Genomic DNA, 24,814 nt, shown 5'->3' on the forward strand with positions numbered 1-24,814 from the left:
TCATGCTAAAGAAAGTATTACTCTAAGGGATCAGTAGGAGGCACGGCAATAGAAGCTAAGGCAATAGTTTCATCCCTACTAGGCAACTCCTTTTCATGAGGTTGTCTACCAAACTTAGAGAAACTGAACTCATGTGACACACCTTCAAAGCCAACAGTGACAGTTTGCTTCTCACAATCAATATGAGCATTTACAGTATTGAGAAAGGGTCTACCAAAAATGATGGGACAAAAGCTATCTTGTGCGGTAGCAAGAACGAGGAAATCAGCAGGATACTTCGTTTTACCACACAAGACTTCAACATCCCTAACAATTCCCACATGGCAGATAGTATCTCTATTGGCAAGATGAATAGTGGCATCAATAAGCTCTATCTCAACAGGTGCAATATCATCTTTGATTTCATCATATAAGGATTGAGGTATTGCACTAACACTAGCACCCATGTCACATAAACCATGATAACAATGATCTCCTATCTTAACAGAAACAACAGGCATGCCAACAACAGGCCTTTGTTTGTCTCTAGCGTGAGGTTTAGCAATTCTAGCAGCATCTTCACAGAAGTGAGTATTATGTCCCTCAACATCGTCGGACATAAGATCTTTTATAATAGCAATGCTAGGTTCAACTCTAATTTGCTCAGGGGGTGTAGGTGTTCCAATATAGCCTCTACATATCACAGTTGAAGCTTTAGAATGATCCTTTATCCTAACAGGGAAAGTGGGTTTCTTAATGTAAGCACTGGGAACAACAGGATCATTATAGGCAATGACTTTCTCTTCAACTGGATTGGGTTTAACTACATTGACTTCTAAAGGAGGATGATATTTAAACCACTTCTCTTTGGGGTGATCAATATGAGCAGCAAAGGATTCACACAATGAAGCTACTATCTCAGAGTCAAGTCCATACTTAGCGCTAAAGTCACAAAAAGTATTTGTCTCAACAAAGGATTTAACGCAATCAAACGCGAAATTCATACCTGACTCCTTACCTTCTTCAAGCTCCCAATCTTCAGAGTTGCGTTTAATTCTCTCTAATAAATTCCATTTGCAGTCAATATCTCTCTTCATAAAAGAACCGGTACAAGATGTGTCAAGCATAGTGCGATCATCATGAGAAAGCCGACCATAGAAGTTCTGAATGATAATTTCTCTCGAGAGATCATGATTGGGGCATGAATATAGCATTTATTTAAGCCTCCCCCAAGCTTGAGAGATGCTTTCTCTGCCACGAGGCCAAAAATTATAAATATAATTCCGATCACGATGTACTAAATGCATAGGATACAACTTTTGATGAAATTCCAATTTCAACCGATTGTAGTCCCATGATCCAGTATCATCACATAGCCTATACCATGTCAACGCCTTATCCTTCAATGATAAAGGAAAGACCTTCTTATTGACCTCATCCTCGGGCAAACCTGCAAGCTTAAATAAACCACAAACTTCATCTACATAGATTAGATGCAAGTCTGGATGTGATGTTCCATCTCGTGTAAAAGGATTAGCCAACAGTTTCTCAAGCATACCCGAAGGAAATTCAAAGAAAATATTTTCAGTAGGTGCAGAAGGTTGAGGAGCAACTATTTGTGCTTCCGTTCGAGGTGAAGATACCCCGAACAAGCCCCTCAAAGGATTAGTATCCATAGTGACAAGTGACAATAAATTTCAGCACACTATATGAATGTTTCCTTACCAAGTTCCACTTACCAAAGGTGCTTCACTCCCCGGCAACGGCACCAGAAAAGAGTCTCGATGACCCACAAGTATAGGGGATCAATCTTAGTCCTTTAGATAAGTAAGAGTGTCGAACCCAACGAGGAGCAGAAGGATCTGACAAGTAGTTTTCAGCAAGGTAAAATCTGCATGCACCGAAATTGTCGGTAACAAGTGATTGTGTGGTGAGATGATTCGTAGCAAGCAACAAGTAACAAAAGTAGCAACGGTGCAGCAAAGTGGCCCAATCCCTTTTGTAGCAAGGGACAAGCCTGGACAAAGTCTTATAGGAGGAAAAGCGCTCCCGAGGACACACGGGAATTTCTGTCATGCTAGTTTCATCATGTTCATATGATTCACGTTCGTTAATTTGATAGTTTGATATGTGGGTGGACCGGCGCTTGGGTACTGCCCTTACTTGGACAAGCATCCCGCTTATGATTAACCCCTCTCGCAAGCATCCCCAACTACGAAAGAAGAATTAAGACAAAGTCTAACCATAGCATTAAACTAGTGGATCCAAATCAGCCCCTTACGAAGCAACGCATAAACTAGGGTTTAAGCTTCTGTCACTGTAGCAACCCATCATCTACTTACTACTTCCCAATGCCTTCCTCTAGGCCCAAATAATGGTGAAGTGTTATGTAGTCGACGTTCACATAACACCACTAGAGGAAAAACAACATACAACATATCAAAATATTGAACGAATACCAAATTCACATGACTACTTTTAGCAAGACTTATCCCATGTCCTCAGGAACAAAAGTAACTACTCATAAAGCATAATCATATTCATGACCAGAGAGGTAATGAGTAGCATCAAGGATCTGAACATAAACTCTTCCACGAACTAATCCAACTAGCATCAACTACAAAGAGTAATCAACACTACTAGCAACCTTACAAGTACCAATCGGAGTCGTGAAACGGAAATTGGTTACAAGTGATGAGCTAGGGTTTGGAGATGAGATGGTGCTGATGAAGATGTTGATGGTGACGAGTCCCCTCCGATGATAGGAGTGTTGGTGATGACGATGGCGACGATTTCCCCCTCCGGGAGGGAAGTTTCCCGGGCAGGATCGTCCTGCCGGAGCTCTAGATTGGTTCTGCTCAAGTTCCGCCTCGTGGCGGCGGCGATTCCTCCCGAAAGCCTCCTCTTGATTTTTTCTGAAACGAAACTCTCCTTATAGCAAAAGAGGGGGGCCAGAAGGCCAACTGGGAGCCCACAAGCCCCCTAGGCGCAGCCAGGGGGCTAGGCCGCGCCTAGCAGGCTTGTGGCCTCCTGCTGGCTCCCCTCTAGTACTTCTTCGGCCCAGTACTTTTTATAAATTCCAAAATAAATCCTCGTTTATTTTCACGGCTTTTGGAGTTGCGCACAATAGGTATCTCAAACTTGCTCCTTTTTCAGGTCAGAGTTCCAGCTGCCGGCATTCTCCCTCTTCATGTAAACCTTGCAAAATAAGAGAGAAAACGCATAAGTATTGTACCGTGAAGTGTAATAACAGCCCATAAAGCGATAAGTATCAACATGAAAACATGATGCAAAATGGACGTATCAATGACGTGGCAAGATCTACTTCGCACATACGACATCACACGCAACCCACCTTTTCGTGTGACCGCCCCCACTACACGAATGATGCAATTTTCCGTCTATAATAAAATACTGATGACGGCAAAGATATTATTTACCGTCTGTAAAAAAAATTGATGACGACAAAGACATATTTTATCGTCTCTAAAAAAATTAATGATGACAAACATATATTTTGCCATCTGTAAAATAAACTGGTGACGGCAAAAGAGAAACACACCATGCAGACCTCTCTGGCGGATCGATGACATGGCAGCATCCCCACCATAGATTTGTCGTCTTCATTTTATCTACAGACGACAAAGTCTATATTTTTAGTGTAGGTAAATGGATAGTATCTACTTCTCAAATTATTTAAAAATGCAAACAAGATCAAAAGTATATGAAATTTGACATAGTATTGGTTCAGTTTGTAGAAGGTGTAGTAAAAGTTTCAGAAAATTTACTAAATTTTAACCTACTAGCAAAAGGTCCCGTGCGTTGCAACGGGAAAAAATAATACCACATATTTTTAATTAAAGAATTTAGAGAAAGAAACTAAAGGAAAGAGATAGTAGTATTGCATAGCCCATTAGGCGTGCCAATGCCCAGCCTTACCCACTCCTAAATCCCCTAACCTAGCCCGTGACACCACATAGTAAATTTGGCCTCGCGCTCAACGAGGAGAACCGCGCCGCCATCGGCGTGCTGGGCGCGGTGCCTCCCCTGCTGGACCTCCTGACCTCCCCCGCCCACCACCCGCGCGCGCCGCGACGCCGGGATGACCATCTACCACCTCTCGCTGGCCGCCGTCAAACAGTCCAAGGTCGCCCGCTTCCCGGGGGCATCCAAGGCGCTCCTCAGCGTCGCGTCCAGCGCCGCCGAGCCCACGCCCATCCGCAGGCTGGCCCTCATGGTGATCTGCAACGTGGGCGGCTCCTCGGAGGGCCGCACCTCTCTGATGGACGCGGGCGTCGTCGCGGCCGTCCGGCATCCTCCTCTCCTCCCACGACGTCGCCGATCTGGAGGAGTGGTGCGTGACGGCGATCTACGCGCTGAGCCGCGGCAGCCTCCGATTCTGTAGCCTGGCGCGCGCGGCCGGCGCGGACAAGGCCCTCCGCTGCGTGGCCGAGGAGGGGAACCCCGGCGGCGTCCGGCGCGAGATGGCGAGGAAGACGCTGCGCGCCATGCGGGGCGACCTGGACGAGGAGGCGGACCTGACCGGCAGCAGCCTGGAGTGCGGCGACGGGGACGACTACGGCGGGAGCATCGTGTCGGACGGGTTCATGTCGTTCCAGTTTAATTACCTAAAAAGATAGGGGCTTTTTAAAAAGGTAGCGATGGGTTTTCCGACGGAAGCAGTAGCCTCTTTATTATTATTATTATATATATATATATATATATATATATATATATATATATATATATATATATATATATATATATATATATATATATATATATATAGCAAAAGGGCCCATGCGTTGCAACGGGAGAAAGAAATACCACACGGCACACGCTCTTAATTTATAAAAAATGTCTATAATTTGAGAATTTATAGCTACGATACAAATAAAGATGGTATTATCCTACAAAAATGCACTTCAAAATTTCACAGGTCTTCTATTTTAACACGGCTTGCATGTAGATTTAATACGTACAAAGAATCAGTCAAGTGACCTTCAGTTTCATCTCTAATCCTGATTTTGTTGACGTGTTCATTCCCAACCCGGATGAGTACCGGTATGAAAGAAAGACGAATAATGACTTATTTATTAAGATTGCACCCTAGATAGTATTTTTATTAAACGTTTAACAGATAAAATAATATCATATATAAATTCTACATATTTTTCTAATCAAATTCCATGTATAATATGTTAAATTTGAAGTTACGGTTTAAAAGATATGAGTATTTAAAAAAATATTTAATATATACTACGAGTTTAATGTCATAAACATTAAGGGCTTTTTTTTGTAAAATCACCTCGGTGGGTTTTCCGACGGAAGCGATAGCCTCTTTATTATTAGGTAAAGATTTATTTTGCTAACTCTAATAGGGTAAAGAAACACAAATTATATGACCCTTTCCTATTGGCTGGAACCAGATTCTCCTGGATTGATGACGTGGCAAGAAGCTACATGTTCGGTGTGAGGGACGCTCAGGTGGGCGGCGCGGGTGACCTGGGTCGTGCGGTTGCACGGTGAGCATGGCTGGGCGGCGGTGCGAAGACCAGGGCCGACCGTAAGCATGGCCGGGCGGCGGTGCGAAGACCAAGCTGATGACAAAAATAACTAACGTCGTTCATTCGGCCGGCCGTTCCGTGTGTTACCTTTTTTGCCGTCTGTAGGGTCTAGCTGACGGCAAAACTTATTCACTCTGGCAAAAAAATTGCCGTCTGCGTGAACGAAGAGTTACGACAAAATATCTCTTTGCGGGCATGGTTGATGGCGACGTTGTTTGCCGTCATGGACTGATGATAAAATTTCCGCCGTCTGTAATTCTTTCTTTGTCATCTGTAACGTCCTGACGGCAAAATGCCTGATTCCTGTAGTGCCCGCATCCATGTCCGCGAGTGGTTCCCTTGTCAGTGGACAAATGCGAAAGAAAAAATTGTGAATTTCTATTTGAGATGCCCTTACCTGGGGGAGGGGGGTGGGGGGTCTATGAGGCAACTGATGTCACGAACTCATGATGTGACCCATTAGAGTGACACTCGGGTGGAGTGGCTCCTATTAGTCCTCCAAATAGGTTGACCTTATTGGCCAGATGCGTGTCGATTGAGCCGGCCCATTAAAAGCTAAACGCTTGCTTTTGATCCTTCTCGACCACACTCCATCAACAAAAGGAAAAAAAAACGACCCTTCATAGCACACGTAGGTTCGCTCTCGATCACACTTCCTGAAAAAGAGTTAATTTATTTTGAAGAAAAGAGTCACAAATTTGAAAAAGAAATATCAATTCTGAAAAGAAGTTCAGCTATTTTGAAGAGAAGTTAACAAATTTGAAAATTCATCGATTCTGAAACAAAATTCACCGATTTTGGCAGAGGTTAATGATTTGATAAAAAAAGGTTCATCGATGTTGAAAAAAAGTCAAATATTCCAAAGAAAAAATTCACGAATTTGAAAAAACGTACATGGATTTTTGACAAAGTTCATCGATTTTGAAGAAATAGTTCACGGATTTCAAACGTTCGTAACTCTCTATAGGTGTAGGATTTTCGGATCAGGAGACTCTTGGGGTGTACTCGAGGATAAATTATACAGTGTGAGTCACGCACGGTTTGCATATTCCAACACGTACTGCTTCGTGTAGCTTGGCTACTTGTTAATTGGAGCAGTTATCTTCAATGGTAGGTAAGGATGCAATTCATGGCCAAACAATCTAATCTTCTTGCCATCTCATCACTTGCATCACTCTAATCTACTCCCTCCGTCTCAAAATAAGTGTCTTGACCTTAGTACAATTTTGTACTAGAGCTTGTACAATGTAGAGACAGTTATTTTGAAACGGAGGGAGTACTATTTTTTTAAGGTCACTCGAACTACCACAACAGCTAGGGGGGGGGGCACAGGAGGGGGGATCACACACCCCCAACACGGGGGGAGAACGCCCGAAGCCAAACATCAGAATCAGACCACGCGACCTCTTTGAGGCGACCACGCAAAAGGACCGAGTCCTCCCGACAACGGCTGAGCACCCGCGCAAGAGTGGACGCAGCCTCCCGAAACACCACAACATTCCGGTGCTTCCACAACCGCCAGCAACACAGGAGCGTAAAGGTGTCAGCCGATGAGCCCCCAACCGCCGAACTAACGTCAACAGCCCTGGTGACCTCGACCCCCACCGTGCCCCAGAACGAGCGGGCAAAGGAGCATCCAAAGATCAAGTGGTCCGCCGTCTCAAGCTCGTCCGCACTCCCCCCCTCCCCCGACCTCGACGATGTGCTTCTGAAGCAACACATCACGCGTATGCACGTGCTTTTGAGTCAGCACGCGACGGGGCACACGCCCCTCAAATAAAATCTACAAAGGGCGCACGCACTCCATCGAACCACTCCAAGGTGTAAACAGAGCTGCTGCTAATGAGGCCACCGGTACGGTCGGAGCCGCGCATCTGATGAGAGACCGTTCGTCGTCGCCCGGAGCAATGACGACCTCGTCCATGAGGAGTAGAAGGGCGCAACACGCTCAGAGGCCCCGACGGTGGTGAGTCGGGGACGAGAACCCGATCGAGGCCGCGAGCGCGCACCTCCCACACTGTCACTGTGGCCTCCACATCAGTCGTATGCGTCACAAGGGTCGGAAACGCCGTGTCGACGGTGGCACCACACGGGAGCCAGCAGTCGAACCAAAAGGATGTCCGACGCCCGTCACACAACCCCACCATGGTTAGCCCGTGGTAGAGGGGCAGCAACGCCCGCATCACCACGCTAGCTGTGCTCCCCAGCGCCCCCCGCAGACAGCCGGCCGTCGAGCTCCGCCCAGACCCATGTTGCCCAGCACGATGACGAGGAGGCAGGCACCGGGGACACGCGGCGCTGCATGAGCGAGATAAAGCTCGGAGGTCTAGACGAACATGGACAAGGCCATAGCGTCCACTAGAGCGCCCGCCGGAGTCGATCAGAGCCCCCCTCGATGGAGAGAGCATGATATTATTTCCGTTCTTAAATATAAGTCTTTCTAAAGATTTTAATATAAATTATATATAAAATAAAATAAGTGAATCTACACTCTAAAATACGTTTATATACAATCATATATAGTCTGTGTTAAAATATCTACTTCCTTCGTTTCATATAATACAAAAGCGTTTTTGACAATGCTCATATATTACCGGACTGAGGGAGTTAAAAACTTGCATCTAACTAGTTGGTCAGATCGATCAGCTAGCAAGGTAATCAGTCACAGGCTATCTCTAGACACCTAGTCAATGTCCTCAGCGGTGGCGCCGGCGACGCAGCAGGCTCCAGCGGCTCTGCAGGCCACGCCGCCGGGTCCGGTGACGGAGTCCATCCGGGAGCTGCGCGGGTGGCTCATGGTGCTGGCCACCGTGATCGCCTCCATCACCTACACCTCCGGCCTCAGTCCGCCGGGCGGCTTCGAGAGGGTCAAGAAGCCGCTGCTCAAGGACCCCAAGAGGCCGCCCGCCGTATCCGGGACGGAGATGCTCCCTTCCCTCTACCTCGTGAGCCCGGCGAGGTGCAGAGTCTTCTACTACGCCAACACGGCCGCCTTGGCGCTCTCGCTCTCACTCATCCTGCTGCTGGGCAGCCAGGACCTGCGCCGGCTGGCCAGGGTCAAGGCCCTCGAGATTCTCGTCGCGCTCGACGTCGTGGCCCTGCTGGTCGCCTACCTCGCCGGCGCCGGCTCGTTCGGCGACCTGCAGCTCGTGGTCTGCGCCGGGGTCGTCCTCGTCGTGCCGCTGGCCCTCGTCGCCATGTCGTCGCGCCTCTGCGGGAAGTACTTCTGGGATGAACTCTAATCATCGTCGCGCCTCGCCGAGCAGCGGGATCGGGATCAACAATTAGTCACAGCGGTTGGTACATCGTTTGTGCAACTTATTTGTCTGTTTTTTGAAAAGCAATCTGAAATAGTACTACTCTGTCTTGTAATGTAAAATATTTTTTACATTAATATAATGTCAGAAAACGTATTACATTATGAAACGGATGTAGTACTTTTCAGAGCATGCCTAGTCTGTTGGTGATTAACTGTTTTGTTTATTTATAGGAACTACTTCCTCGGTTTTTCAATATTTATTGTTGGAAATTTAGTTCTTTCCAACAACAAATATTGTGATATAGAAGGAGTAGATGACTCTCCGCGCGTTGCTGCGGGAATATGTACTAAAAATGAAAATATCAATACCATAACTGAAAATTTCTTCAAATATATGTTCAAATAACAAAACATTCTTGAGGAATCCTATATTTGGGGAAATCTGAAGCAGAAATATTGATATGCCCTAAAATGACGGTTGGTAGTAAAACATTGATATCACGTGACCATACAAAAAGTAAACTGACATAGATAATTATGTATCACAATCCGTTACACGTCTTATTAAACATTCATTTGCCGGAAAAAATGTGGCATCAACAAATGTACATACCACACATAGATCAAAACTTGGCTCCACAAAAAACACAAACTATGATTAATTTAACACCTCCTAGTAACACAAAGAAGGAGCTTTCACTAGCTGTATTTAGTTTGGTATATATATACACATACGCTGTCGCTGAGCGGCCGGCCTATTCAGCAAACTAAATATAATGAAAAATAGGTTGTATTTAGTTTGATATATATATACGCATACGCTATTGCTGAATGGTCGGCCTATTCAGCAAACTAAATATCATGAAAAATAAGATGTCAAAATAGGTTGTATTTAGTTTGGTATATATACACGCATACACTATCATGAAAAATAAGATGTCTTTAAGGGGAGTCAAACTCCACACCTCCTGATAGGTTGCACACCTTATCACCAGCTGAGCTAACAATTGTTAGTTGACAAGTCGAATCAATATAATCAAAATACTAAGCACATCGGAGGATACGTTTTTTCCAAATGCTTTGACATTTGCTGAAAAAACTGTGAACACATTTCAAGAAAGAATGCAAATAATCTTTGAAAATCATGAACAAAGTATGAAATTGAAAAAACTTTTTAAACATGAACATGTTTTGTAAAGTGAAAAGAATTGAAAAAAGTGCACACAGCTTTGAAATTCTTAAAAATTCTAATTTTTTTATATACAAAGAATATTTCTTAATATACAATAAAATTCCAGTAATATGCATTAAACAGTATTTAAAAACACATTGACCATTTTCTAATACATGCAGTGCAATATTTAAATACACATTGAACATTTTATTTCCATATACGCTGAACAATATTTAAATACACATTGAACACTTTTATGACAAACGCTATGCTGAATTTAACTATGCATGAAGACTTAAAAAATACATTATACATTTTCTAAATATGCGGTGATTTTTTTTAGAATGTATGATAAACATTTTATTAATACACGTGTAAACTCTTTTTATAAATAAACAATGAGATTAGAAAAAAACACAAAAAATAAATAAAACGGAATGAGAAGCCATAGGAAGAACTTTTTGAAAGGGGGTTGTACCAGCCAGCCGAGCTAGCAGGTAAGATTGACTTATACGCAGCTCTAAATTTTAAGTACTATCTAAACAAACTAACGTACATTCATTCTTTTACTTGTTCAATAATTTTTGAAATAAATGTGAAAAATATATATTTTTTAAAATGTGAAGAAATTTCGAAATCTTAACAATTTTATCAAAAAGCGAATTAAAATACACACTAAACATTTTCATAGTTTACGGTGACCTGAATTGAAATACACACTAAATGTTTTCGAAAAATATATGACTAGAGTGCATGTAATCGTCGCTAGATGGTCTACCCATCAGAATGCATTTTTTGGTCTTCATTGTAGTGCCGTAATTGAAGATAAATATATTTAAAAATCTAGCAAAAAAACAGAGCTCATTAAAATTAGTGTCGACCGATGTGAATGCCGTCATAAACACAAGGCGAGGGGCTACACATAATACATTTTTGTTTCTTCTTCTTGTGTTCTTATATTTCGTTTCTTATTTTTGTTTATTTTAACTATTTTACTTTTTCATAAATTCAACAAAATGTTCAGAATTTTCATTTCGTTCTAACTTTTCAAATTTGTTCATAATTCCACAAAACAAAAATTATGTTTTCCAAAATTTAATCATTTTTCTAGAAAGTGTTTACATTTACAAAACAAAGTACGGAATTTATACATATTAACAAAAAAGTTAATAAATGTTGGAAATAGAAAAAACTTCATCAATTTGTGAAAAAATCACCTATTTTGAAGAAGAATTGACGAACTTGAAAAAAATATCATTTTAGAAAACAAATGGTGCGAGGTTTAAAAAGCTAACACATTTAGAAAGGAAAAGGAAATCAAAAAAAGATAAAGGAAAAAATAAATAGAAAAAGAAAACGAAACAGAGAATACTGCATTCCTAAAGTTGTTTATTAGAATAAAAACAATTGTACCAAATGATGTTTTGTTGCCTAATTGGTTATTGCAGCTGTGATAATACCTAAAGATGCATGGTTCGAATCTTGCTTCTCACATTCTTTTTTCACGGTTTAAAAAATAAAGAAAGCATGTTCAAAAAATAGAAAGGATGTGTGCGTATGAAAAAAATACAGCGTATACGTGAATATGACTGATGGGGTTATAGTCCTAGGGTAGGGTCATAGGCCTGCCTTATAGGTCCTACCCAAGGACTATCCTTCATAAGGGACAATGCCCTTAGTCAGTTCCGATTGAACTAAGAAGTTCCCATCATCCAATCGGTAACGGACCTTCGACCATCCAGTCGAAGACGAGCATTCGGAGCATGTCGAACCGACCGACTGGATGCCACTCTGTACATCGTAACCCCCAAGGAGAGAAACGGTCATACGTTTCCACACGCCTTTATTAGCATTTAAGACGTACATTACCTGTAACGTAGGCATTTATTCGCCACTACTCCACCCCTGTGCACCGAACCATTGTGGAGGGCAGCACACTCTATATAAGCCACCCTCCTCCACTGGTGCAAGGGTTAGCAACTCATTGTATTCTATATTCCACTCGACAACAAGCTCCCAGAGCACTGAGACGTAGGGCTATTACCTCCACCACAGAGGGGCCTGAACTCATACAACCTCGCCGTAGCTAAGGCTCCGCCCATCCTTTTCGGACCCTACACATCTAGTGTCAGACTTATACCCACGACAGTTGGGGCCCACCGTGGGGCAGGCGTCTAAGCGACTTCCGGCGAGTTTGCGACTACCCTAGGACTACCCTTCATAAGGGACAAGGCCCTTAGTCAGTTCCGACTGAACTAAGAAGTTTCCATCATCCAGTCGGTAACGGACCTTCGACCATCCAGTCGAAGACGAGCATTCGGAGCATGTCGAACCGACCGACTGGATGCCACTCTGTACATCGTAACCCCCCAGGAGAGAAACGGTCATACGTTTCCACACGCCTTTATTAGCATTTAAGACGTACGTTACCTGTAACGTAGGCATTTATTCGCCACTACTCCACCCCTGTGCACCGAACCGTTGTGGAGGGCAGCGCACTCTATATAAGCCACCCTCCTCCACTGGTGCAAGGGTTAGCAACTCATTGTATTCTATATTCCACTCAACAACAAGCTCCCAGAGCACTGAGACGTAGGGCTATTACCTCCACCGCAGAGGTGTCTGAACTCATACAACATCGCCGTAGCTAAGGCTCTGCCCATCCTTTTCGTACCCTACACATCTACTATCAGGCTTATACCCACGACAGTTGGCGCCCACCTTGGGGCAGGCGTCTAAGCGACTTCCGGCGAGTTTGCGACTACTTCCTTTCGTCATGTCGTCCGGTGGAGATTCGAGCATGGGTCACCAGATCTTCTTCGGCGCTCTCTCCTTCATCGTCGACGATTCGGCGTGGCTTCGGGATGCTCCTCTCGACGCCGAGGCGCTTCCCCGTCGTGGGGCTACGCACTTCTGTGCCGGCACCCGCGACATTCTTCTTCTCCAGCAGTCGGCTCCGGTGTCAGCCTACACCGCCGTCACGCGCCGCAGCAAGCGGTCCCGCCGTCCGTGACTTCAGCGTTGGGTACAACACGCCCAGGCGCGCCAGAACGCGTCTTCACAAGTGGCGGTTCTAGAGTCTGTTGTGGTTGCCCCAGTGTCCCAGCACTCAGACTCGGTTCTGACTGAGTTTCCTTCCGAGTATGCGGGTCGCGGGCCCGCAGCAGAAGTACACATGGCCAACTCGCATGAAGATCCCCGTCAAGCTGGCCGGAACGAGCACGAGGTCGGCGAAACGTCCGGCGCGCGCCGTCCACCTCGCCGTTCTGCCAGTCGGCACACTCGGCTGAGCAACGTGGAGTTGTTCCGCACACCCCTCCTCAACTTGGCTGCGGCTGCCAAGATAGCCGATTCCGTCCAGCCGACTGATTCAGAGGCTGGTAGAGGGATCGAGCAGATCCGAGCCCTGTTGCACACGGCACGGCAGCAGAATTCGGCAGCCTCCCAGTCGCACAACAGGATCCATAATAGTTATGTTCATGCGAATACGCATCGGTCGGTTCACAGCCCTGGTTCCCATCAGCGGCACAGGGGAGGCAGCCGTTCCATAAATCACGAAGATCGCCGCCATTCACGCACCCCTCCACGGGGTGGGCCCTGTGGGCCCCGACATCATGATGATCGGCGTTCAGTCGGCGACACTTACGACCCAAGGCCCGACGAAGAGGGCGTATCGCCCAGCGAAGGGTCGACAGGGGCCGAGCCCACCGCGATGGTCACGATATGGACCGTCCGAGTGGAAGTAGGACCATCGTGTCTGGTCCCGAGTGTTTCAATCGAGCCATCCGTTCGGCTGACATCCCGCCCAACTTCTGATTGGCGACGGGAATCAGCAAGTTTACAGGAGAGTCCAAGCCAGAAACATGGCCAGATGACTACCGAGTGGCAGTCCAGATCGGAGGAGGAGACGACCATGTCGCCATGAAGCACCTCCCTCTGATGCTCGACGGCTCGGCGCGAGCGTGGTTGAATCAGTTGGCCCCCTCAAGCATCTACAGTTGGGCAGATCTGGCCCGAGTGTTCATCAAGACCTTCGAAGGGACATGCAAGCGCCCTGCGGGCCTCGTAGAGCTCCGGCATTGCGTCCAGAAGCAGAATGAGCCCCTGCGTGACTTCATTCAGCGTTGGACAACACTCTACCACACGGTGGAGAACGTCACCGAGCATCAAGCAGTCTGCGCCTTCAAGGCAGGCGTGCGGTACAGAGATCTGTACGTAAAGTTCGGCCGAACAGGTGACATCTCCATGAGCAAGATGATGGAGATAGCAGCACGCTATGCAAATGGAGAAGAAGAAGACCGCATCCGAAGCGGCAAGCACAAGACAGTCGGCGATGGAGATGGAAGCAACACTCGGAAGCAAAAGCAAAAAGCTCCGTCCACTCCGCAGGCAGAAGCTGCAGTCGTGACCAATGCCAAGTTCAAGGGCAAAGGGAAGGCGCAGTTTACCCCAAGAAGAAGCAGTTCAATAATCCCATCCTGGACCAGCCATGTCCGGTTCATACGAAGATGGACGAAGAGGGCAACCCCATATATCCAAAGCATACCACTCGACAGTGTCGCCTCCTGATCCAGGGGTTCGGCGAAGGGCAACCGAGTGAAAAGGTCAATGAACAGGATGAGGAGGATAAGGAGGATCCGTTCCCCCAAGTCCATGTGACACTCATGATTTTTGCTGACGTGGAGAGCAAGAGTCGACTGAAGCTGGTGAACAGGGAGGTGAACATGGCCACCCGTACCAGCCCCAAGGTCCTCAAATGGTCTTAGACTGCGATCACCTTTGACCAGTCGGATCATCCAGCACACGTACCCACCCCAGGAAGACAAGCTCTGGTCGTCGACCCGGTGGTAGAAGGAGTCCGACTGCGCAAAGTCCTCATGGACGACGGCAGCGGTTTGAACATCATGTACGCCGAAACTCTCAAGGGGATGGGCATTCCGATGTCCAAACTCAGCGAGAGCAGCATGCAGTTCCATGGAGTCGTCCCTGGACGGAAGGCCAAGTCACTCGGCCAGATCGCGTTGGACGTTGTTTTCGGCTCCGACAAGAACTTTTGCAAGGAAAAGCTCACGTTTGAGGTGGTGGATTTCCAGAGCGCTTACCACACAATTCTGGGCCGCCCAGCGTATGTGAGTTTCATGGCCCGTCCATGTTACGTATACTTGAAGCTAAAGATGCCAGGCCCGAAAGGCGTGATCACCATCACGGGCAATCGACAGCGAGCCGAAGAGTGTCTGCAGCAGGGATCAAGAATCGCCGACCAGCAGATGGCCGTCCTCGAGCTCGACGAGTACAAGAAAACAGTCGACCCCGCCGACCTGATGCGCTCAAAGAAGCCAGCTTCAAATTCTGCATTCCAGTCGGCGGGAGAGACGAAGAAGGTCAGCATTCACCCGACGGACGACACTGCTGCCCCGATGAACATCTCCACCACCCTCGATCCTAAATAGGAAGCCGAGCTCACCCAATTCCTCCGTGAGAACTGGGACATCTTTGCATGGAAACCCTCTGACATGCCACGTGTACCCAGGGAGTTGGCTGAGCACCGACTGCATGTGGACCCCGTCGCTCGGCCCGTCCGAGAGCGCTTGCGCCGGTCTGCCGCGCACAAGAGGAAAGCAATCGGGGAGGAGGTGGCCAAGCTTCTGGCAGCCAACTTCATTCGCGAGGTTCACCACTCCGAGTGGCTCGCCAATGTTGTCATGGTGCCCAAGAAAGACAAGTCACTCCGAATGTGCATCGACTTCAAGCATCTCAATAAGGTCTGCCCGAAAGACCATTTTCCGCTCCCCCGCATAGATCAAATTGTCGATTCAACTGCGGGTTGCGAGCGTTTGTCATTTCTTGATGCCTACTCGGGCCATCATCAGATCCGTCTGTATGGCCCCGATGAATTAAAAACAGCCTTCATCACCCCATTCGGGTGCTTTTGCTACATCACTATGCCATTTGGTTTGAAGAATGCAGGAGCTACCTTTATGCGCATGATTCAAAAATGCCTTCTCGACCAGATCGGTCGGAATGTGGAGGCATATATGGATGATATCGTAGTCAAGTCACGCAAAGGTTCTGACCTGCTGACTGACTTGGCAGAAACATTCGCCAACCTTCGTAGGTACGATATCAAGCTCAACCCCGCCAAATGTTCATTCGGCGTTCCCAGCGGAAAGTTACTCGGTTTCTTCGTTTCCGAACGAGGGATCGATGTCAACCCCGAAAAGATCGGGACCATCGTCCGAATGGAGAGGCCGGTCAGAATACACGATGTTCAACGGCTCACAGGTTGCCTAGCGGCTTTGAGCAGGTTCATCAGTCGACTCGGCAACAAAGCACTTCCTCTGTACCGACTCATGAAGAAATCAGATACTTTCGAGTGGACAGACGAAGCCCAAGTCGCATTCGACGACCTCAAAGTCCTACTTTCCACCCAGCCAGTTCTTACTGCTCCGCTCAGTAAAGAGCCCCTTCTTCTGTATATCGCGGCTACAAATCAAGTCGTCAGTACTGTTCTTACAGTCGAACGAGAAGAAGAAGGCAAAGCATACAAAGTTCAGCGGCCAGTGTACTACGTCTCCGAGGTCCTGACCCCTTCCAAGCAAAGGTATCCCCACTATCAAAAACTTATCTACGGGATTTACATGACTGCGAAGAAGGTGGCCCATTATTTCCAAGACCACTCGGTGTCTGTCGTTTCTGATGCTCCGTTGTCGGAAATTCTCCACAATCGAGACGCGTCAGGCCGAGTGGCAAAGTGGGCAATGGAGATGTTGTACTGCGATATCAAGTTCGAGGCCAAGAAAGCTATTAAGTCTCAAGCTCTGGCTGACTTCATAGCAGAATGGGTAGAACAACAGCAACCGACCCACATCTACTCGGCCCATTGGACAATGTTCTTCGATGGCTCCATTATGTTAAATGGCTTCGGCGCTGGCGTTGTGATCATATCACCAAAGGGCGACAAGCTCAAGTACGTGCTACAGATACATTTCGATTCCTCCAACAACGAGGCAGAGTATGAAGCTCTCCTCTACGGATTGCGCATGGCCATCTCACTTGGCGTCCGTCGCCTGATGGTCTACGGCGATTCGGATTTGGTGGTCAATCAAGTGATGAAAGAGTGGGACGTCAGAAACCCCACCATGACCACATACTGCAATGCAGTGAGGAAGCTTGAGAAGAAGTTTGAAGGTCTAGAGCTTCACCATGTTCCGAGACTGAAGAACCAAGCAGCAGATGAGTTGGCAAAACTCGGATCCACTCGGAGACCAGTCCCGAGTGACGTCTGCCTCGAGCACCTTCACCTGCCCTCAGTCAAAGAAGATCCTTTCACAGAAGAACCAGTACAACCAAAGAGTTCAACAGACCCGACTGAAGTCGATGTACCTGCTGTGGTTGATCTGGTCATGGAGATTCTTGCTGTCATCCCCGATTGGACTGTGCCGATCATTGCATATATCCTGAGGCAGGAACTACCAGAAGACGAAGTCCAGGCCAGGCAGATAGTCTGCAGGTCGAAGTCATTCACTGTCATTGATGGTCAATTGTACAAGGAAAGCGTTTCAGGCGTTCTTCAACGATGCATCTCCCTAGAGGAGGGGCAGCTAATCCTGGAGGATATTCACTCGGGGACCTGCGGTCATCACGCCTCTTCGAGAGCAATCGTCGCCAAGGCATTCAGGGCTGGTTTCTTCTGGTTGCAGGCAAACGAGATGGCTAAAGATATGGTCGACCGATGTGAGGGCTGTCAGTTCTACTCCAACAAGTCCCACAAGCCGACATCTACGTTGAAGACAATCCCTCTTGTGTGGTCGTTTGCAGTATGGGGATTAGATACAGTCGGTCCATTCAGGACAGGCCAAGGTGGATACACACATCTGTTGGTGGCAGTCGACAAGTTCACAAAATGGATTCAAGCCAAGCCCATCAAGAAGCTCGACGCCCTAACAGCCATCAAGTTTGTCAAGGACATCATCTCAAGATTTGGTGTGCCTCACAGCATAATCACGGACAATGGAACGAACTTCGACTCGGACAGATTCAAAGGTTTCTGTGCAAGCCAAGGTATCCGAGTGGATTTTGCTTCCGTGGCACATCCTCAATCCAATGGACAAACAGAGCGGGTGAATGGACTTATTCTGCAAGGTTTGAAGCCCCAACTACTGCGAGAGGTGGGACATGCCGCTGGCGCATGGGTCATCGAGTTACCTTCAGTGCTTTGGGGTCTCCGCACAACCCCGAACAGATCTACAGGGCGATCACCGTTCTTCCTTGTTTATGGAGCAGAAGCGGTCCTTCTGAGTGACTTGCTTCACAATGCTCCACGAGTCGAACTCTTCTCCGAAGCTGAAGCAGAACAAGCAAGGCAAGATGGAGTGGACCTTCTAGAGAAGGAGCGCGAGATGGCACTGACTCGCTCAACCATTTATCAACAAGATCTGCGGCGCTTTCATGCACGCCACGTCAGGAGTCGCACGTTCCAAGCAGGCGACCTGGTGCTCCGAGTGGATCAGCAAAGATCTCACAAGTTGGCTCCTGCCTGGGAAGGACCCTTCATCATCTCCAAGGTGCTGAACAACGGAGCATACAGACTCTACAACATCGACTGGGAGACAGACGAGCCGCGAGCATGGAACGGAGATCTCCTGAAGCGCTTCTACACGTGACCGTCGACTGAAGCAATGTAAAGAACAAGTATTGATGAAATAATATAAAGCAGATTGAGCTTTTGCAGATTCAGAATTCTTCAGCGGTCGCAGACTCCGGTCTCAAAAAAAAAAAAAAAACTTAGCTGCGATCCAGAATCGCCTAAGTTCTAACTTTCTCCGAGTGTGCACTAAACGTCGCACTCGGGGACTTAGGTGTGATCAAGAATCACCTAAGGAATAACTTTCTCCGAGTGTGCACTAAACGTCGCACTCGGGGACTTAGCTGTGATCAAGAATCACCTAAGGAATAACTTTCTCCGAGTGTGCACTAAACGTCGCACTCGGAGACTTAGCTGTGATCAAGAATCACCTAAGGAATAACTTTCTCCGAGTGTGAACTAAACGTCGCACTCGAGGACTTGGCTGTGATCAAGAATCACCTAAGGAATAACTTTCTCCGAGTGTGCACTAAACGTCGCACTCGGGGACTTAGCTATGATCAAGAGTCACCTAAGTAATAACTTTCTCCGAGTGTGCACTAAACGTCGCACTCGGGGACTTAGCTGCGATCAAGAATCGCCTAAGTATTAACTTTCTTCGAGTGTGCACTTCACGTCACACTTGGGGACTTAGATGCGATCAAGAATCACCTAAGTATCAACTTTCTCCGAGCGTGCACTCGGAGGTTTAGCTGCGATCCAGAATCGCCTAAATACATGAGTACTAGACCCTCATTGAGGCCCATGTGGACGTCAAAACAACTGACAACTACATGAGTAGCAGACCCTCGTTGAGGCTCATGTGGATGTCAAAACAACTGACAACTACATGACTAACACATCGCACCGAGTACGACCTCATAGTCGCACTCGACAACATAGCAGCGATCCCGTATCGCCCAAGTATTTTTTGACCTTCGAGTGTGTCCTTCAGATCCACTCGGACACTCGCCGGACCCTCATTGAGGCTCATGTGGATGTCAAGACTACTGACAATTACGTGAAGTACAAACTCGCTTCGAGTGAGGCCTGTCCGACGCACTCGACGACTTAGCTGCGATCATGAATCGCCTAAGTACTCTATTGCCCTCGAGTGTACCCTACAGATCCACTCGGAGACCCCGCAAGACCCTCACAGAGGCTCATGCAGATGTCAAGACAACTGACACTTACATGCTACGCATGTTTTCCATTGGCTTCACCAAGAAACGCCAAACAGAAAACTCGAGGCAAAATTGCAACACAAGAGCAAACGATTTGATTCAGATTCAAAAGTTCAAACAAAGATAGTTCACTCAGTGCGGATCAAGCTTACCCGCACCGATCCAAGAATGTGACGGACAACAATAGTGGCCAAAGTTCCTTACAGATCAACACTCGGCATACCGAGGATAAAGTCTTCTTACGCATCATCTAGATTAGCGCCAGGACTGGAGGGCTCTACAAACGTGTCCAGATCAATACCGTCGGCAATGCGGGTGGCACTCTCAAGGAAAGTTTCCATGAAGTCTCCGAATCGAAGTTTCTTCGTGTTGGCGACCTTCAATGTTTTCAGCTTCTCCTCGCGCACCTCCTTGCAATGAACTCGGACCAGGGACAGAGCAACATCTGCACCACAACGAGCTGCAGATTTCTTCCATGACTGCACTCGGTTCGGGATCTCCTCCAGTCGAGTCATCAAGTTTTCCATCTCCTGCCGCGACTCATCTTCTGGCCAAAGCTCCTTGTCGATTAGGCCGACAACTTCTCTCAGTCGAACGATGAAAGGGCCAACTTTGCCCACGCGGATGTGCGCTCGGAGCAGATCTCGATTGGCGTCCTCGCCGAGTGGAACGTCCTCGCGAATCGACCGCTCCACGTCAGCTGCTTCAGCTTCAGCATCAATGCAAAAATCTGCAACAAAAGGACAAGCAAACAATAAGCGCCGAGTGTGACGCACATACCACAAGCACTCGGAAAAAGCAGGACTTACCAGCCAGACGCGTCATCATCTGCCGAGCCCAGTCGCTGACGTATTTCTCCTGAGCAATGCACCGTTTGTTCAGCACGTCCATCTGTCCCATCAGAGCAGTCCTCTGTTTCCCCATCTTCTCAATTTCCTCAGTCAGCACTTTGTTCGCTTCACGAGCCTGCTCCAATGACTTCTCTCGTTCCGCCAGAACATCCTTCATGCCAGCCATTGCAAGCAGCGCCGCATCAAGCTCACCAGCTAACTGATTCCTCTCCGCCCTGAGAGTCTGATAGGCTGTCCCCATTTCACAAGTTTTCTGCCAGCCAACACCAAGAGATAATCAGAAAATTCAATAATAAAAGTCTAAGTTCTTCAGACCCCTGCCGACGCAAGGAGTCGACAGTGGTCTCGGGGACTACACCCAGTGGGTTCACTAAGAGTGACCCCACTGGCATGCAACTCAAGCAGGCCCGCCCTATTGAGATACATGTTACCACCTACGCCTACGAGGCTAATACTACCCGACCTGAGTACAAATTACTCTCGGGGACTCTTACAGTAAGTGCACCCCGAGTGCCACAACTGTTCGCAGTCGGCCATATTATTTACAGATCTGACCAAAGCAAAGACAATATGTATAAAGACAACTGCCGGTGCAAGCACTCGACAGAAGTCTCGGGGACTACACCCACTGGGTTCACTCAGAGTGAACCCATTGCAAACATCATATGCTATCCGAGAACACCAAGTGGGTTACAAGAGAAAAGTAAATACTTACTAGCCCACTTACTCGGATATCATCCCGCAGCTCCAAGCTCCGCTGGTACAAGGATGCAACGGAGTCGTATGCCTTCTTGGCTTCTCCCGCCATCAGCTCCGCCTGCACCATGGATCCCTTGGCCGCTCCCACCTTCTCCTCCGGGAGACGCTGGATGTTGAACTCGACATTCGACGAGCCTGGCATCGTTGGAAGTTCCTGGGCATCCCAAGGCCCGCTCCAGTCGGTTCTTCAGCCACCAGCGCCAGTTCAGTCGGCGACATCGCCTCAGTCGGCAGCACGTGTGCGGCGAGAGCAGTGACAGGCGGAGCAGCCTCAAGAACAGGCTCCGCAGCTTGTTCAGCTCTCCCCTGGTCAACCTCGTCCACGCAAATCGCCCCTGATAGACCGAACGGCGCTAGATCTCAGAAAAAGAAAGAGGCAAGACCTAAGATAGAATTCGCGACGCGATAATATAAAACTCTCGGAGTCACTACAACGCACCTGGCTGGGACGAGACGACGTTGTCCGTGTCCATGGGGTCGTCCCCCTGGCGTGCCGGAGAGGTGGCGGAGGTAGCAACTCTGTCGAGTGAAATCCATTCGACCAATAAACAGGAGTCCAATCGGATATCAGAAGAAATTAGAAGATCAATGCACTTACGTGGAGGTGACGGGAACGGTAACCCTCATCCGCGGCAAAGCCTTCCGAGGTTTAGACCCACTCGGTTTGGCCGCCTTGGAAGACTGATGTGACAGCCGATGCCGACGTTCCAGAAGATTCCCCTCTCTTTCCGTTTTCGTCGTGTGTCTATTTACATTTGTCGCATCATCATCGCATCATGCGCTTCATCAGCATTGCATCGGCATCTCCGTTGCCGCCAGTTTTCAAAAATTGCATCCGTTGTTAGTTGCCGGTTCGCGTCGTCGTCCGTTCTGAGCCCGACCGCACTCGCACGCGCCTGCGGCACCGTCGAAACCCTGTTTTTAAAGTGCGTTTAAAACTTCCTCTGATCGGGTTGAGATTTGTCGTGCGGTATTATTTATATATAAGTAGGCCGCCTGTCGAATTTCGTTGCGATCGGAGTCCGTCTGGTACCCGAACGGTCGACCGTAGCGGCACCGTCTCCGGTTATTCGTCGGACGGTCATCGGTGTTTAAAAATCGTTGCCGCGCCGCCCGTTCTCCCTCTCGTCTCCGGACATCTACACAACACGGTCACTTAGCACGTGCCGCGTTCGGAATCGTCCGAATCCGATCACGTGGTTGGATCCGGATCGCGATTCCGGTTAACCGAGCCCCCCCCCCGTTTGTCTATATATACCCCACCATCACATCTAGACAGCCATCCCTAACCTGCCTCGTTTTCCGCGCCCGAAACCCTAGCCTCCCACCTGCCCTCTCTCTCCTCCCCCAGCCGCCGCGGGCCCGCTGAGCCCATATCGGGCCCGGCCAAGCCCATCTGGGCGCCGCCGCCGAGCAGCAGCAGCCCGAGCCGCCATCAGCGCCCGAGGTGCCCCGCTCCTCCCGCCGTCGCCCCTGTGCAGCAGCACCGCCGTCGTGCACCATGCCTCGCCGCCGCCTCTCGCCGGCACCGGCAGCACCACGCGCCGCCTGCCCAGTGCCTCGCCGCCAGCACCCGGCCCCTCGCCTGCCCTGTGCCTCGCTGCCGGGCATCGCCCCGCCCCGCCGCCGTGTGTTTCCTCGGCGCAGCCCGCCGGCGGCCAAATTCGCGAGGCGCCGCCGCCCTCCGGCCACCCATCGTCGTTGGGGTCCGCCCTGTAGTCGGAGCCGTCGCCGGGACCTCGCCGCCGCCGGGGGCTCCTGCGAAGGAGGATGACGGGGTCTGTTCCAGAGCCCCCGATGGCTCCCTGGCCTGTGCCTCTTCGTGGGCCGCCTCCCTGCTCCGCTCCTGGGCCGACCTCGCCTCCAACGATCCCGTGGCCTAGCTGCGCGCCCGATCGCCTACAGTGCCGGCCCACCTCTCCACCGCAGCGCCGCGTGGGCCTGCTCTCCTCCAACCCCCAGGCCCATCTACAGGCTGGCCTCCTAGGCCGTGGTGAGCGCCCTGCCTCTTTCCCTCGCCCCAGCGTGTTTTAGTTTTATGCCGCATGTCCAGTTTTGGCCCGGTAAGCAGCTCAGGTCCGTTAGATTTTTTTAGGTTTTGGATTTTATTTAATCTACATGATTTAGCTAATTTATAAAAACGCCCGTAGTTTAATAACCGTAAGTCGGAACGAGGCGTATTTTATACGGTTTTGGGGTAGTTTTACGAGTAGAACACGTTTTCGCAACTTGCATATTTGTTTGACGTAATTTAGCGTGCTGTTTGCCTAGATAACTGTGCTGTCCTAATAGGTTTCGACCCGTATTTGTTTTTCGTGCAAGACCAGCTTGCCCGTGTGCCTTAGATATAATGCCTATGTTTTAGGGACTATTTTCCATGTATTTTAGAGCGACCACTCGTATTTTTTGCGTGTAGGATTTGCCGGTATTTTATTTTCCCGTATCTAGGTGATTATCTCGCATTATCGTGTGGCGTTATTTTGTGTTGCAAACCCCACATATTTTATATGTTTCCGGGGTAGAAAAATCCCATGGATTTTTCCGTGCAATTAGTTTTAGCTTTCGAGCAAGTTAGTTCACGCGATATTTTGCCGTGTTGCCCTTCTGTTTAATTCGTAGGATTTGTTCCGTGCGTCGTTTGACGGAGTTGTCAACTAGTGATTTGATCTTGGATGTTTTGTATAGCCTCAGGTATTTTTAGTTGCAATAGAAATGCATGTTTAGGTGTTGTTTGCTTGCTCTCAAGTTGCTAGAAATAGTGCTGTTTTAGACGTGTTGAAATATTTCTAAGTCTGGAATCTGTTATATTTTGTTGCTGTCTTGTCTTGCTTGCATCTTGTGATGTGTAGCTCTTTTGAGGTTGGTCCAATGGAGTTAGTTGTACCCCTTGTGTTTCTCTAGCATGCTGTGAAGTTTCATGCCATTTGGAGTCCTGTAGCTATAGGTTTTGCTGCTGTCAATATGCCTTCAGGCTGAAAACTGCACTTTCATGAGGTGTTATTTTCACAAAGTCTGAAATAGTGCGTGAGATGCCATTTTGTGTCTTCTTTTCCTAGTGCTCCTTGCTGCCATGCTAGTTGTTGTTAGTTGTTTGTAGTAGTGCTTCTTGCCCTCTTCCGTGCCATGCCTTGTTTGAGCATATCGGAGTTGGGTAGCCGAAGTTGTGAGGCGTAGAAGTTGCTATGTGGCTGTTTTGGGCAGTTTGTAGTCATTTCTTGTTTTGCTTGTAGATGTTGAACCGTAGCTCCGATTTGATCGTGTCCTACATGAAACTTGCTTAGAATCTTGTGTAGTTTCATTTTCTCTTGCTGGTTGCATGTGTTGAAGTGCTCGTAGCCGCCATTGCACACATTTTGCATTCATGTCATCATATCTTGCGGTGCTTGTATCTTTTGAACCGTAGCTCCGTTGGAGATGT

General features: G+C 48.2%; 1 pseudogene; it reads left to right on the top strand.

The window, feature by feature from the left end:
- Positions 1 to 4,081: 4,081 nt before the first annotated feature.
- On the top strand, positions 4,082 to 4,619 carry LOC123441442 (annotated as a pseudogene).
- The last annotated feature ends 20,195 nt before the right edge of the window (positions 4,620 to 24,814 follow it).

Source organism: Hordeum vulgare, chromosome 3H, assembly GCF_904849725.1.
Source record: "Hordeum vulgare subsp. vulgare chromosome 3H, MorexV3_pseudomolecules_assembly, whole genome shotgun sequence".
Lineage (NCBI taxonomy): Eukaryota > Viridiplantae > Streptophyta > Magnoliopsida > Poales > Poaceae > Hordeum > Hordeum vulgare.